Raw genomic sequence first — 14,096 nt, 5'->3', positions numbered from 1 at the left:
TACTTACATTGTATGTGTTGTAAATTACTGATTGGTTGTATTTCAAACCCCTGTGGGCAGTACTATGTTTTTGGTTTGTGAATAAAAGAGGCTGTACGTGAAGTACAGTCAGTTCCTGTTTTACCCTTTATCATGTTGAGGCTGATGTTTGGGTAACTGATCGACGCTGGGGATTGCTATACGCTGGGAGATTTGCTATACTCCCCTGGCTTTACTACTAGTCCTTTTAAGAGCTGTTCCGGCTCTCTGGTTTTAGGAGAGGTTCACCCACTGGAGCCTGGAGCCTTGTCGTAAGTCCAGGGTGAGTAGGAGACGGTGAGACCTCAACCAAGCTTCGGCGGTTCGTGGGGTCTGCAGTGCGTACAGTGTCAAGTAGAGTGCTTGGAGTCCTCGGAAAGCACTAGGAGCATCTATCAACGGAGGTACCCGGTCGGGGTGTTAGGCGTTCCGTTACAAAGACCATGGCAAAATTGACTTCGGCGTGCAGCATCATTCCAACCAGTATCAGCTGCCCATCTCCGAAATTCTGAACAGTATATCTCTGCGGACTGTTTACCCTGGCATAAAAGACGTAGTCTAGATTCAGCCAGAGCAATACGATCCGGATCATCATATATCTGACCCAGGGCTAAAAAAAATCATCCACTGAACGGAGGGGCCATGCCCCCACCGGCAGCGAAAAGGCCCAGGACTGAGCGTTATCCCTGAGTAGCGAGATGATGATCCCCACCTTCCGCTCCTCATCACCAGAGGAATGGGGAAGTAGGCGAAAATGGAGTTTGCAAACCTCTCTAAAACGAACAAAATTCTCACTACCCCCGGAGAACGTATCCGGAAGCGAGATTTTAGGCTCAGAACAAATTCCATGAACGCAAGCAGAAACGGTCACCTCAAACTGAGAGACAGTTTTCCGGAGATCTGCTACCTCCAGTGAAAGACCCTGCATGCGGTCAATCAAGGTTGAAACCGGATTCATGCTTAAGACGGTTTTGGCGGTTTATAATGTCACGGATGGTGTTACAGAAAACTAGAAGACACAAATGAAGATCCGACTGACTTGATCTAAAACTAAGGAACAAAAGGGTAAGCCCTGTAACAACGCTAGCTCTCTCCCTTACTGCTCAGCCTATGCAAAAATCTCAATGGTAGAAATTTGCATACCCTGGTTCCTCGACTGTATGACACCTGAACACCCTATAATAGTGAGGGGACACGACCACCGGCTCCCTACACTTAATACGGAGGGAGTCAGGGTCACCTAAGATCAAGCCCACAGGAAATCAGAAATAAAGAAACAGACTTATCTTGTGGATCCTGTAGTAACAGCTTCTAGCATCAGCACACTCCAGGAAGTTGTATAAACCGCAAAGTGATGCAGTATGGGAGGGGATTTAAAGGGATGCAATCAGTGCAACTAGATGACAGCTGAGAGAGGGAAACAAGATGACAAAAGGAAAGCAAAACAAAAGAACCTCAAGCAGGAGGTTCTGAAGAACGTCTGTCAGAGCTTCTCAGATGCCTGGCGGTGACAGTCTTCTCTTAATTGTTGACTTTGACACACATACACCTACCTCCTGGAGATTTTTACTTGATCTGGCCAACTGTTGTAATGGGTGTTTTCTTCACCAGGGAAAGAATTCTTCGGTCATCCACCACAGTTGTTTTCCGTGGTCTTCTGGGTCTTTTGGTGTTGCTGAGCTCACCGGTGCGTTCCTTCTTTTTAAGAATGTTCCAAATAGGGGTGGGCGATATGGCCTAAAATCTATATTGCGATATAATTGCTTTAGTTTTCTATATTTGGGGGGGGGGTGTTTAAACATTTTTTTTTCTTTTTTTTTACTTTTTATTTAATAACTATTAGCCTCCTTAAGGGCTAGAACCCTTGTCATATTCACCCTAATAGAGCTCTATTAGGGTGAATAGGACTTTACACTCTCCCTGCTGCCCTGTGCTTTGTGCACACAACAGAAGGGAGCTGGCCATGGCAGCCAGCCTCTCATGTGCCCCCCAGCCTCTGATCAGCCCCCCAGCCTCTCATGTGCCCCCCAGCCTCTCATGTGCCCCCCAGCCTCTGATCAGCCCCCCAGCCTCTGATCAGCCCCCAGCCTCTCATGTGCCCCCCAGCCCCTGATCCGCCCCTCCCCCCCCCGCCTCTCATGTGCCCCCCAGCCTCTCCCTCTTATCAGCCCCCTCTGGTAACTCAAACCCACCCCCCCTTCCTCCCCAGTATTAATCATTGGTGGCAGTGGCCACATGGTCCCCCTCCTCCCCCCCATCATTGGTGGCAGTGGGTAGTTCCGATCGGAGTCCCAGCAGTGTAATGCTGGTGCTCCGATCGGTTACCATGGCAGCCAGGACGCTACTGAAGTCCTGGCTGCGATGGTATGTTAGTGAGCAGCATTATACTCACGTGCGCCGTGGCTGCCGGTCGCTCCTTCTTCTGTCTGTGCGGCGCATTGCTAATGCTTATAGCATTAGCAATACGCCGCACAGACCTATGAGAAGAAGGAGCGCCCGGCGGCCCCGGTGCACGTGAGTATAATGCTGCTCACTAACATACCATCGCAGCCAGGACATATCGCGGTCCGGCGATATAGGCGATATGCGCAAAATCCATATCGTGGCACAAACTTATATTGCTTATCGCCTATATCGCCCACCAAACAGTTCCAAACAGTTGTTTTGGCTACGCCTAATGTTTTTGCTATCTCTCTGATGGGTTTGTTTAGTTTTTTTAGCCTAATGATGGCTTGCTTCACTGATAGTGACAGCTCTTTGGATCTCATCTTGAGAGTTGACAGCAACAGATTCCAAATGCAAATAGCACACTTGAAATCAACTCTGGACCTTTTATCTGCTCATTGTAATTGGGATAATGAGGGAATAACACACACCTGGCCATGGAACAGCTGAGAAGCCAATTGTCCCATTACTTTTGGTCCCTTAACAAGTGGGAGGCACATATGCAAACTGTTGTAATTCCTACACCGTTTACCTGATTTGGATGTAAATACCCTCAAATTAAAGCTGACAGTCTGCAGTTAAAGCACATCTTGTTCGTTTCATTTTAAATCCATTGTGGTGGTGTATAGAGCCAAAAATGTTACAATTGTGTTGATGTCCCAATATTTATGGACCTGGCTGTATATAACAATTCCACATGCTATGTTACTCAGCTTTCTTGGGACCCTGAAAAGCAAATGTCCTAAATTTTGGCACACAACTTTGGATTGAGAATGGGGTTTTATTTAGTAGTCCCTATTACAGCTTCACATGATATGTTACACAGTTTTCCCAGGACCCTGAAAAACAAATATAGCAAGCTTTTCTCCCTAGCATCACGGCCGTGTAAGGATTTGGAGCCACGTGGGTGCCGGGGAGCAGGTAAGTATAATCCCCGAGCCACGAGGGGCCTGGGCATTGGGGGGGAGGGGGGGTTAGATAACCCCTTTATTCTTTCCTCATAACTAAAACCCTCCATGCTCCTTATCAGTTTAGTCGCTCTCCTCTGTACTTTTTCCAGCTGCAGTGCGTCCTTTCTATGGACTGGTGCCTAGAACTGAACTGCATATTCCAGATGAGGCCGCACCAACGCTTTGTAATGTGGTAATATTACATCCCTGCCCTGTAAGTCCATGCCTCGTTTAATGCATGACAATATCTTGGTGTCCTTAGAAGCAGCTGATTGACATTGTATGCTGTAATTTAATCTACCATCCACAAGGACACCCAAATCTTTCTCCATAAGGGACTCCCCCAGTGTTACATCCCCTAGGACATATGAAGCACAGAGATTATTACTACCAAGATGCATAACTTTACATTTGTCCACATTGAACCTCATTTGTCAAGTTAAAGCCCAATCACTCAGAATGTTCAAGTCGGCTTGTAGTTTATGGACATCTTCCATAGACTGTACAGTTCTATACAGCTTAGTGTCATCTGCAAAAATAGATATGGTGCTATTAATCTCGTCCTCGATATCACTAATAAATAAATTAAATAATAAAGGGCCCAGCACTGAACCTTGGGGTACACCGCTTATAACATGGGACCATTCTCAATAGGAATCATTGACCACAACTCTCTGGAGTTATTTAATAGTAACTAATCCCATCAAGTACCTCACATTAACCACATGTTGTCCATTATGTGAGGAGGTACATGATGGGCTTGCTGTTAATGTGAGTCACATGGTGTTATTAAGTTGCGCCTCTATGTGCCTCATATTAATAGTAAGTAACCTTATCATTAACCTCATGTTACCAATTATGTGAGCCAGCAACTCAACTGCAGACAGCTGTTTTGAGTTGACTAAGGTGCTCTCTCCCCAAGGAGAGAGAGTACCTCCCAGATCCTGACTTAGCCCTCTCACCCAGTTAAGCCAGTACTTTCTGCTCTGCACTGATGAGGGGAAATTTCCCCGAAACAGCTGTCTGCAGATGAGGTGCTGGCTTATTTATTATCAAAGTCATGTTTCAAGGCTTATTTTAAGAGCTGAACATTGACTTATAGGATAGCTGCCTTACATCTGTTGGCATTAGAGGCAGAGCTTGTTAAGAGCTCATTTGTATCCCTTTCTTCCCAGTTGGGAGGGAGGGACACCTCTCCTTCTCCACTGTGCGGCCACAAGAGCAACCCAGCACCTTCCTCCTAAACTTCCTGGCTCACCACCACTAGCAAGATATTGCTGCAGCAAAGAGAAGAATACATGTCTATTTTTATGATCTGCAGTTGTGATATAGGACAGGAGTGGAGCTAGAAAAATAAAGAGATTGTTATATTTTGTCTATTCTTTTTATTGGATTCTGGTTGAATGACCCTTTTTTGACAAAGGTTAATCTTGCAAATCTTACATATCACTTTATGTGGTAATACTTTTGGAATGCTTTTACTTATCCAAGCAATTCTAAGGGTACTTTCACACTTGCGTTGTTGGATTCCGGAACTGCCTGCCGGATCCGTAAATCCGTATGGAAACGGATAGCATTTGTTTCCGAATGCGGATCTGGCTGACAAATGCATTAAAAACCCAGATCCGTCTCTCCGGTGTCATCCGGAAAAACGGAACACTTGCTACCGGATCCAGCATTAAGGCTGGTTTCACACGGGCGTTGCGGGAAAAGGTGCGGGTGCGTTGCGGGAACATGCGTGATTTTTCCGCACAAGTGCAAAACATTGTAATGCGCTTTGCACGCGCGTGAGAAAAATCGGCATGTTTGGTACCCAAACCCGAACTTCTTCACAGAAGTTCGGGTTTGGGATCGGGGTTGTGTAGATTGTATTATTTTCCCTTATAACATGGTTATAAGGGAAAATAATGCATAGTACAATAGCGCTGGAGGGGTTAAAAAATAAAATAAAAAAATTGAACTCACCTTAATCCACTTGATCGCGCAGCCCGGCTTCTCTTCTGTCGTCTTCTTTGCTGTGTACAGGAAAAGGACCTGTGGTGACGTCACTCCGGTCATCACATGGTCCATCACATGATCTTTTACTATTGTGATGGATCATGTGATGGACCATGTGATGACCGGAGTGACGTCACCACAGGTCCTTTTCCTGTACACAGCAAAGAAGAAGACAGAGGAGATGCCGGCTGCGCGAACAAGTGGATTAAGGTGAGAGAATTTTTTTTTTTTTTTTTTTAACCCCTCCAGCCTTATTTTACTTAGCATTCTGTATTCAGAATGCTATTATTTTCCCTTTTAGGCTACATGCACACGACCGTGCTGTTTTTTGCGGTCCGCAAACCGCGGATCCGCAAAAAACGGAAGCCGCCCGTGTGCCTTCCGCAATTTGCGGAACGGGCGGCCATTGATATAACTGCCTATTCTTGTCCGTTTTGCGGACAAGAATAGGACATGTTATATTTTTTTTGCGGGGCCGCGGAACAGAGCAACAGATGCGGACAGCACACGGAGTTCTGTCCGCATCTTTTGCGGCCCCATTGAAGTGAATGGGTCTGCGCCTGAGCCGCACGATGTGCGGCTCGGACGCGGACCAAAACAACGGGCGTGTGCATGAGGGAACATAATAATGATCGGGTCCCCATCCCGATCGTCTCCTAGCAACAGTGCATGAAAATCGCACCGCATCCACACTTGCTTGCAAATGCTTGCGATTTTCGCGCAGCCCCATTCACTTCTATGGGGCCTGCGTTGCGTGAAAAAACGCAGAATATAGAACATGCTGCGATTTTCACGCAACGCACAAGTGATGCGTGAAAATCACCGCTCGTGTGCACAGCCCTATAGAAATGAATGGGTCCGGATTCAGTAAGGGTCCAATGCGTTCACCTCACGCATTGCACCCGCATTGCATCACGCTGCGGTATTTTCTCCGGCCAAATACCGTAAGAGTGACTGAACTGAAGACATCCTGATGCATACTGAACGGAATGCTTTCCATTCATAATGCATTAGGATAAAACTGAAACGTTTTTTTCCGGTATTGAGCCCCTGTGATGGAACTCAATACCGGAAAACTTTGCAAGTGTGAAAGTACCCTAAGGCCTCCTGCACACGACTGTATGGATTTTTCAGTGTTTTGCGGTCCGTTTTTCACGGATCCGTTGTTCCGTTTTTTGTTTCCGTTGTGTTTCCGTTTCCGTTTTTCCGTATGGCTTATACAGTATATAGTAATTACATAGAAAAAATTGGGCTTGGCATAAAATTTTCAATAGATGGTTCTGCAAAAACGGAACGGATACGGAAGACATATGGATGCATTTCCGTATGTGTTATGTTTTTTTTGCGGACCCATTGACTTGAATGGAGCCACGGAACATGATTTGCGGGCAATAATAGGACATGTTCTATCTTTCAACGGAGCGGAAATACGGAAACGGAATGCATACGGAGTACATTCCTTTTTTTTTTGCAGAACCATTGAAATGAATGGTTCCGTATACGGACCGTATACGGAACGCAAAAAACGGCCAGTAAACGGGAAAAAAAAACGGTTGTTTGCAGGAGGCCTAAGATTGTTTATTCGTGACACAACTTCAGCCCCCCTAGCCTAAAGGGCTTCTGTCAGCCCACTAAACCTATTTTTATAATATGTAAATTACCTTGCTACCAGCAAGTAGGGCGGCTACTTGCTGGTAGCAGCCGCATCCTCCGATGGTAATCACGCCCCCTCTGCTTGTTGATTGACAGGGCCAGCGGACGGGATCTTTCTCCGCTGGCCCTGCCTGTTTTCATTCAATATCTGGCGCCTGTGCCGCGGCCGTACCTATCTTCAATCGGCGCAGGCGCACTGAGAGGCGACCACTCACTCGGCCGCTTCATCCTCAATGCGCCTGCGCCGATGACGTCACATCTACACCCGGCGCAGGCGCATTGAGGATGAAGCGGCCGAGTGAGTGGCCGCGGCGCAGGCGCCAGATATTGAAGGAAAACAGGCAGGGCCAGCGGAGAAAGATCCCGTCCGCTGGCCCTGTCAATCAACAAGCAGAGGGGGCGTCATTACCATCGGAGGATGCGGCTGCTACCAGCAAGTAGCCGCCCTACTTGCTGGTAGCAAGGTAATTTACATATTATAAAAATAGGGTTTTAGCAAATTCTACTGAACCAAAATTATTATTTTACTTATGTATGGATAAATCGCAGTGTAGGGGTTATTATTAAGCAAAAAAAAAACGGTTTAGTGGGCTTGACCAGGCCACTTTTTACACTTCTGCACTACAATACTTTCACCGTTTATTGCTCGGTCATGCAACTTACCACCCAAATGAATTTTACCTCCTTTTCTTCTCACTAATAGAGCTTTCATTTGGTGGTATTTCATTGCTGCTGACATTTTTACATTTTTTTGTTATTAATCGAAATTTAACAAAAGTTTTGCAAAAAAATGAAATTTTTCACTTTCAGTTGTAATTTTTTTTTTAAAAAACGACATCCATATATAAATTTTTCTCTAAATTTATTGTTCTACATGTCTTTGATAAAAAAAAAATGTTTGGGTAAAAAAAAAAATGGTTTGGGTAAAAGTTATAGCGTTTACAAACTATGGTACAAAAATGTGAATTTCCGCTTTTTGAAGCAGCTCTGACTTTCTGAGCACCTGTCATGTTTCCTGAGGTTCTACAGTGCCCAGACAGTAGAAAAGCCCGACAAATGACCCCATTTCGGAAAGTAGACACCCTAAGGTATTCGCTGATGGGCATGGTGAGTTCATAGAACTTTTTATTTTTTGTCACAAGTTAGCGGAAAATGATGATGATTTTTATTTTTTTTTTCCTTACAAAGTCTCATATTCCACTAACTTTTGACAAAAAATAAAAACTTCCATGAACTCACTACGCCCATCAAGAAATACCTTGGGGTGTCTTCTTTCCAAAATGGGGTCACTTGTGGGGTAGTTATACTGCCCTGGCATTCTAGGGGCCCGAATGCGTGAGAAGTAGTTTGAAATCAAAATCTGTAAAAAATGCCCTGTGAAATCCGAAAGGTGCTCTTTGGAATGTGGGCCCATTTGCCCACTTAGGCTGCAAAAAAGTGTCACACATCTGGTATCGCCGTACTCAGAAGAAGTAGGGCAATGTGTTTTGGGGTGTCTTTTTACATATACCCATGCTGGGTGAGAGAAATATCTCGGCAAAAGACAACTTTTCCCATTTTTTTATACAAAGTTGCCATTTGACCAAGATATTTATCTCACCCAGCATGGGTATATGTAAAATGACACCCCAAAACACATTGCCCAACTTCTCCTGAGTACGGAGATGCCACATGTGTGACACTTTTTTGCAGCCTAGATGCGCAAAGGGGCCCAAATTCCTTTTATGAGGGCATTTTTAGACATTTGGATCCCAGACTTCTTCTCACGCTTTAGGGCCCCTAAAATGCCAGGGCAGTATAAATACCCCACATGTGACCCCATTTTAGAAAGAAAAAACCCCAAGGTATTCAATGAGGGGCATGGCGAGTTCATAGAATTTTCTTTTTTTTGGCACAAGTTAGTGGAAATTGATTTTATTTTTTATTTTTTTCTAACTTGGGACAAAAATTTCAATCTTTCATGGACTCAATATGCCCCTCACGGAATACCTTGGGGTGTCTTCTTTCCGAAATGGGGTCACATGTGGGGTATTTATACTGCCCTGGCATTTTAGGGGCCCTAAAGCGTGAGAAGAAGTCTGGAATATAAATGTCTAAAAAATGTTACGCATTTGGATTCCGTGAGGGGTATGGGGAGTTCATGTGAGATTTAATTTTTTGACACAAGTTAGTGGAATATGAGACCTTGTAAGAAAAAAAAAAAAAAAAACAATTTCCGCTAACTTGTGCCCAAAAAATGTCTGAATGGAGCCTTACAGGGGGGTGATCAGGGAGTGTATATGGGGTGATCACCCCCCTGTCATTGATCACCCCCCTGTAAGGCTCCATTCAGACGTCCGTATGTGTTTTGCGGATCCGATCCATGTATCCGTGGATCCGTAAAAAACATACGGACGTCTGAATGGAGCCTTACAGGGGGGTGATCAATGACAGGGGGGTGATCAGGGAGTCTATATGGGGTGATCACCCCCCTGTAAGGCTCCATTTAGACGTCTGTATGTGTTTTGCGGATCCGATCCATGTATCCGTGGATCCGTAAAAAACATACAGACGTCTGAATGGAGCCTTACAGGGAGGTGATCAATGACAGGGGGGTGATCAGGGAGTCTATATGGGGTGATCACCCCCCTGTCATTGATCACCCCCCTGTAAGGCTCCATTCAGACGTCCGTATGTGTTTTGCGGATCCGATCCATGTATCCGTGGATCCGTAAAAAACATACGGACGTCTGAATGGAGCCTTACAGGGGGGTAATCAATGACAAGGGGGCGATCAGGGAATCTATATGGGGTGATCAGGGGTTCATAAGGGGTTAATAAGTGACGGGGGGGGGGGTAGTGTAGTGTGGTGCTTGGTGCTACTTATTACAGAGCTGCCTGTGTCCTCTGGTGGTCGATTCAAGCAAAAGGGACCACCAGAGGACCAGGTAGCAGGTATATTAGACGCTGTTATCAAAACAGCGTCTAATATACCTGTTAGGGGTTAAAAAAAATCGCAACTACAGCCTGCCAGTGAACGATCGCCGCTGGCAGACTGCAGATCCACTCGCTTACCTTCCGATCCTGTGAACGCGCGCCTGTGTGCGCGCGTTCACAGGAAATATCGCGTCTCGCCAGATGACGCACGGATGCGTCCAGGAGGAATGAATCGGTTAAAAACCAGTTTAGGTCTGAAGTGACCTTGAGGGGCTTACATTATAGAATCCTCCCATAAATTATCCAGTTTTAGAAACGCACACCACTCAAAGTATTCAAAAGTGATTTTAGACACTTTGCTAAAGGGGTTGTGCAAGAATGGGGGGTTTGGCAATCCCCCCACCACACACACACTTGTATGGACAATTATAGGAAGGTTATTTCCCTGCTTCCTGGCACTGGCTACTTCTCCTCCAAGCCTGCGATGCTCCACTTGACATTAAGGCCCCTTTCACACGGGCGTTGCGGGAAAATGTGCGGGTGCCTTGCTGGAACACGTGCGATTTTTCCGCGCAAGTGCAAAACATTGTGATGCGTTTTGCACTCGCGTGAGAAAAATCACGCGTGTTTGGTACCCAAACCCGACCTTCTTCACAGAAGTTCGGGCTTGGGATCGGTTTTCTGTAGATTGTATTATTTTCCCTTATAACATGGTTATAAGGGAAAATAATAGCATTCTGAATACAGAATGCATAGTAAAACAGCGCTGGAGGGGTTAAAACAGAATAAAAAATAATTTAACTCACCTTAGTCCACTTGATCGTGCAGCCTGGCATCTCCTTCTGTCTCCTTTGCTGAACAGGACCTGTGGTGAGCATTCATTAAAGGAACAGGACCTGTGGTGACATCACTCCGGTCATCACATGATCCATCACCATGGTAAAAGATCATGTGATGGATCATGTGATGACCGGAGTGACGTCACCACAGGTCCTGTTCAGCAAAGGAGACAGAAGGAGATGCCGGGCTGCGTGAACAAGTGAACTAAGGTGAGTTAAATAATGTAATTTTTTTTTTAACCCCTCCAGCGCTATTTTACTATGTATTCTGTATTCAGAATGCTATTATTTTCCCTAATAACCATGTTATAAGGGAAAATAATAATGATCGGGTCTCCATCCCGATCGTCTCCTAGCAACCGTGCTTGAAAATCACACCGCATCCGCACTTGCTTGCGGATGCTTGCGATTTTCACGCAACCCCATTCATTTCTATGGGGCCTGCGTTACGTGAAAAACGCACACAGAGGAGCATGCTGCGATTTTCACGCAACGCACAAGTGATGCGTGAAAATCACCACTCATGTGAACAGCCCCATAGAAATGAATGGGTTGGTATTTAGTGCGGGTGCAATGCGTTCAACTCACGCATCGCATCTGCGCGGAATACTCGCCCGTGTGAAAGGGGCCTAATACAGCCAATCATTGGCTGCAACATTGACTTGCTCCCCTTGAGTCATGTAACCATTTGTCATGACATAAGGGAAGACTGTCACCATTGAAGCGATGTCAAACCGGATGTTTACAGCGAGCTAGAGTTTTGGTGTCCGCCTCCAGAGCGGAATGGAGGCGCAACGGAGCCACACTGATGCATTCTGAGCGGATCCTTATCCATTCAGAATGCATTACGGCAAAACTGATCCGTTTTGGACCGCTTGTGAGAGCCCTGAACGGATCTCACAAACTGAAACCAAAACGCCAGTGTGAAAGTAGCCGTCATGGATCTGCACAGACGGATCCGTTCAGATAATACAAACGTCTGCAGCCGTTTAGAACGGATCAGTTTGTATTATCTTTAATATAGCCAAGACGGATCCGTCTTAAACACCATTGAACATCAATGGAAGACGGATCCGTTTTCTATTGTGTCAGTGTGTTTGGCTCAGTTTCGTCAAGCAGCGTTTTGGTGTCCGCCTCCAAAGCGGAATGGAGGCAGAACGGAGCCAAACTGATGCATTCTGAGCGGATCCTTATCCATTCAGAATGCATTAGGGCAAATCTGATCCGCAGTGTGAAAGTAGACTTAGAAGGTGAAACTAACATATGAGATAGACTCATTAGGCTACTTTCACACTGGCGTTTTGGCTTTCCGTTTGTGAGATCCGTTCAGGGCTCTCACAAGCGGTCCAAAACGGATCAGTTTTGCCCTAATGCATTCTGAATGGATAAGGATCTGCTCAGAATGCATCAGTTTGCCTCCGTTCCGTCTCCATTCCGCTTTGGAAGCGGACACCAAAACGCTGCTTGCAGAGTTTTGGTGTCCGTCTGACGAAACTGAGCCAAACGGATCCGTTCTGACACACAATGTAAGTCATAGGGGTCGGATCCGTTTTCTATGGCACAATTGAAAACGGATCCGTCCTCCATTGACTTTCAATGGTGTTCAAGACGGATCCGTCTTGGCTATGTTACAGATAATACAAACGGATCCGTTCTGAACGGATGCAGACGGTTGTATTATCTGAACGGATGCGTTTGTGCAAATCCATGACGGATCCGCACCAAACGCGAGTGTGAAAGTAGTCTTACATGAAAGCAAGATATTTCAAGCCTTTATTTGTTATAATTTGGATAATTATGGCTTATAGCTTATGAAACCCCAAAGTCACAATTTAGAGGTACCCTTTGCTCAGGGGGTATGGATTAATTGGCTGACTAGAGTGTGACACTTTGAGCCTAGAATATTGAACCTTTTCACGAAATTCTAATTTTAAACTGCATTAATGCAATTCCTTTTAATTTGCATTACTGAAATAAATGGACTTTATTAGGGCTGCAGCTAACGATTATTTGAATAATCGATTAGTTGTCGATAATTTCATAGATTAATCGGGGAAAAAACACCAAAATGACAAAAAAAGGGGTTTATATGATTTTACTTGAAAAATTATGTTCAAAGGCCATATTAAAACAAATTGTGGATGGCACTGTTATGGGGGATCTGTGGATGGCACTGTTATGGGGGATCTGTGGATGGCACGGTTATGGGGGATCTGTGGATTGCACTGTTATGGAGGGGATCTGTGAATGGCACTGTTATGAAGGGGATCTGTGGATGGCACTTATGGAGGGGATCTGTGGATGGCACTTATGGAGGGGACCTGTGGATGGCACTTATGGAGGGGATCTGTGGATGGCACTATTATTGGGGATCTGTGGATGGCATTATTATGGGGGGATCTGTGGATGGCACTATTATGGGGGGGATCTGTGGATGGCACTGTTATGGAGGGGTTCTGTGGATTGCACTGTTATGGAGGGGTTCTGTGGATAGCACTGTTATGGAGGGGTTCTGTGGATGGCACTGTTATGGAGGGGTTCTGTGGATGGCACTGTTATGGAGGGGTTCTATGGATGGCACTGTTATGGGGGATCTGTGGATGACACTGTTATGGGGGATCTGTGGATGGCACTATTATGGGGGGGATCTGTGGATGGCACTATTATGGGGGGGATCTGTGGATGGCACTGTTATGGGGGATCTGTGGATGGCACTTTTATGGGGAGAGGGATCTGTGCACTGTTATGGGGAGAGGGATCTGTGGATGGCACTGTTATGGGAGGGGGATCTGTGGATGGCACTGTTATGGGGAGGGGGATCTGTGGATGACTATGCTATGGGGGGATCTATGGATGACACTATATAGCAGGGATGCTCAACCTGCGGCCCTCCAGCTGTTGTAAAACTACAACTCCCACCATGCCCTGCTGTAGGCTGATAGCTGTAGGCTGTCCGGGAATGATGGGAGTTGTAGTTTTGCAACAGCTGGAGGGCCGCAGGTTGAGCATGCCTGCTATATAGCATCTTATGCTATATGTGTCATCCACAGATCTCCCCCATAGCAGTGTCATCCACAGATCCCCCTCCCCATAACAGTGCCATACACCGATCCCCCTCCCCATAACAGCCCTGGCCCCGCCGCTCACAGCAGTATTCCTTAACCGGCAGTAACTTTTACTTTAAATCACTGCATCTTCTTTTACCTTACAATGAAGCTCCAGTAACAGGCATAGTGGGCGGCGGCGTAACGTCACTTACTCAACGTGACGCGCCTGC

General features: G+C 45.9%; 1 protein-coding gene across 8 annotated transcripts in view; it reads left to right on the top strand.

The window, feature by feature from the left end:
• The window catches only part of BRPF3 (bromodomain and PHD finger containing 3), a 292,941-nt gene that overhangs the window by 149,232 nt on the left and 129,613 nt on the right, over positions 1-14,096 (top strand). The gene's annotated exons all lie outside the window — the stretch shown is intronic.

Source organism: Bufo bufo, chromosome 3 (genome assembly GCF_905171765.1).
Source record: "Bufo bufo chromosome 3, aBufBuf1.1, whole genome shotgun sequence".
Taxonomy (NCBI): Eukaryota; Metazoa; Chordata; class Amphibia; order Anura; family Bufonidae; genus Bufo; species Bufo bufo.
This window is presented reverse-complemented; position numbering and strand designations above follow the sequence as displayed.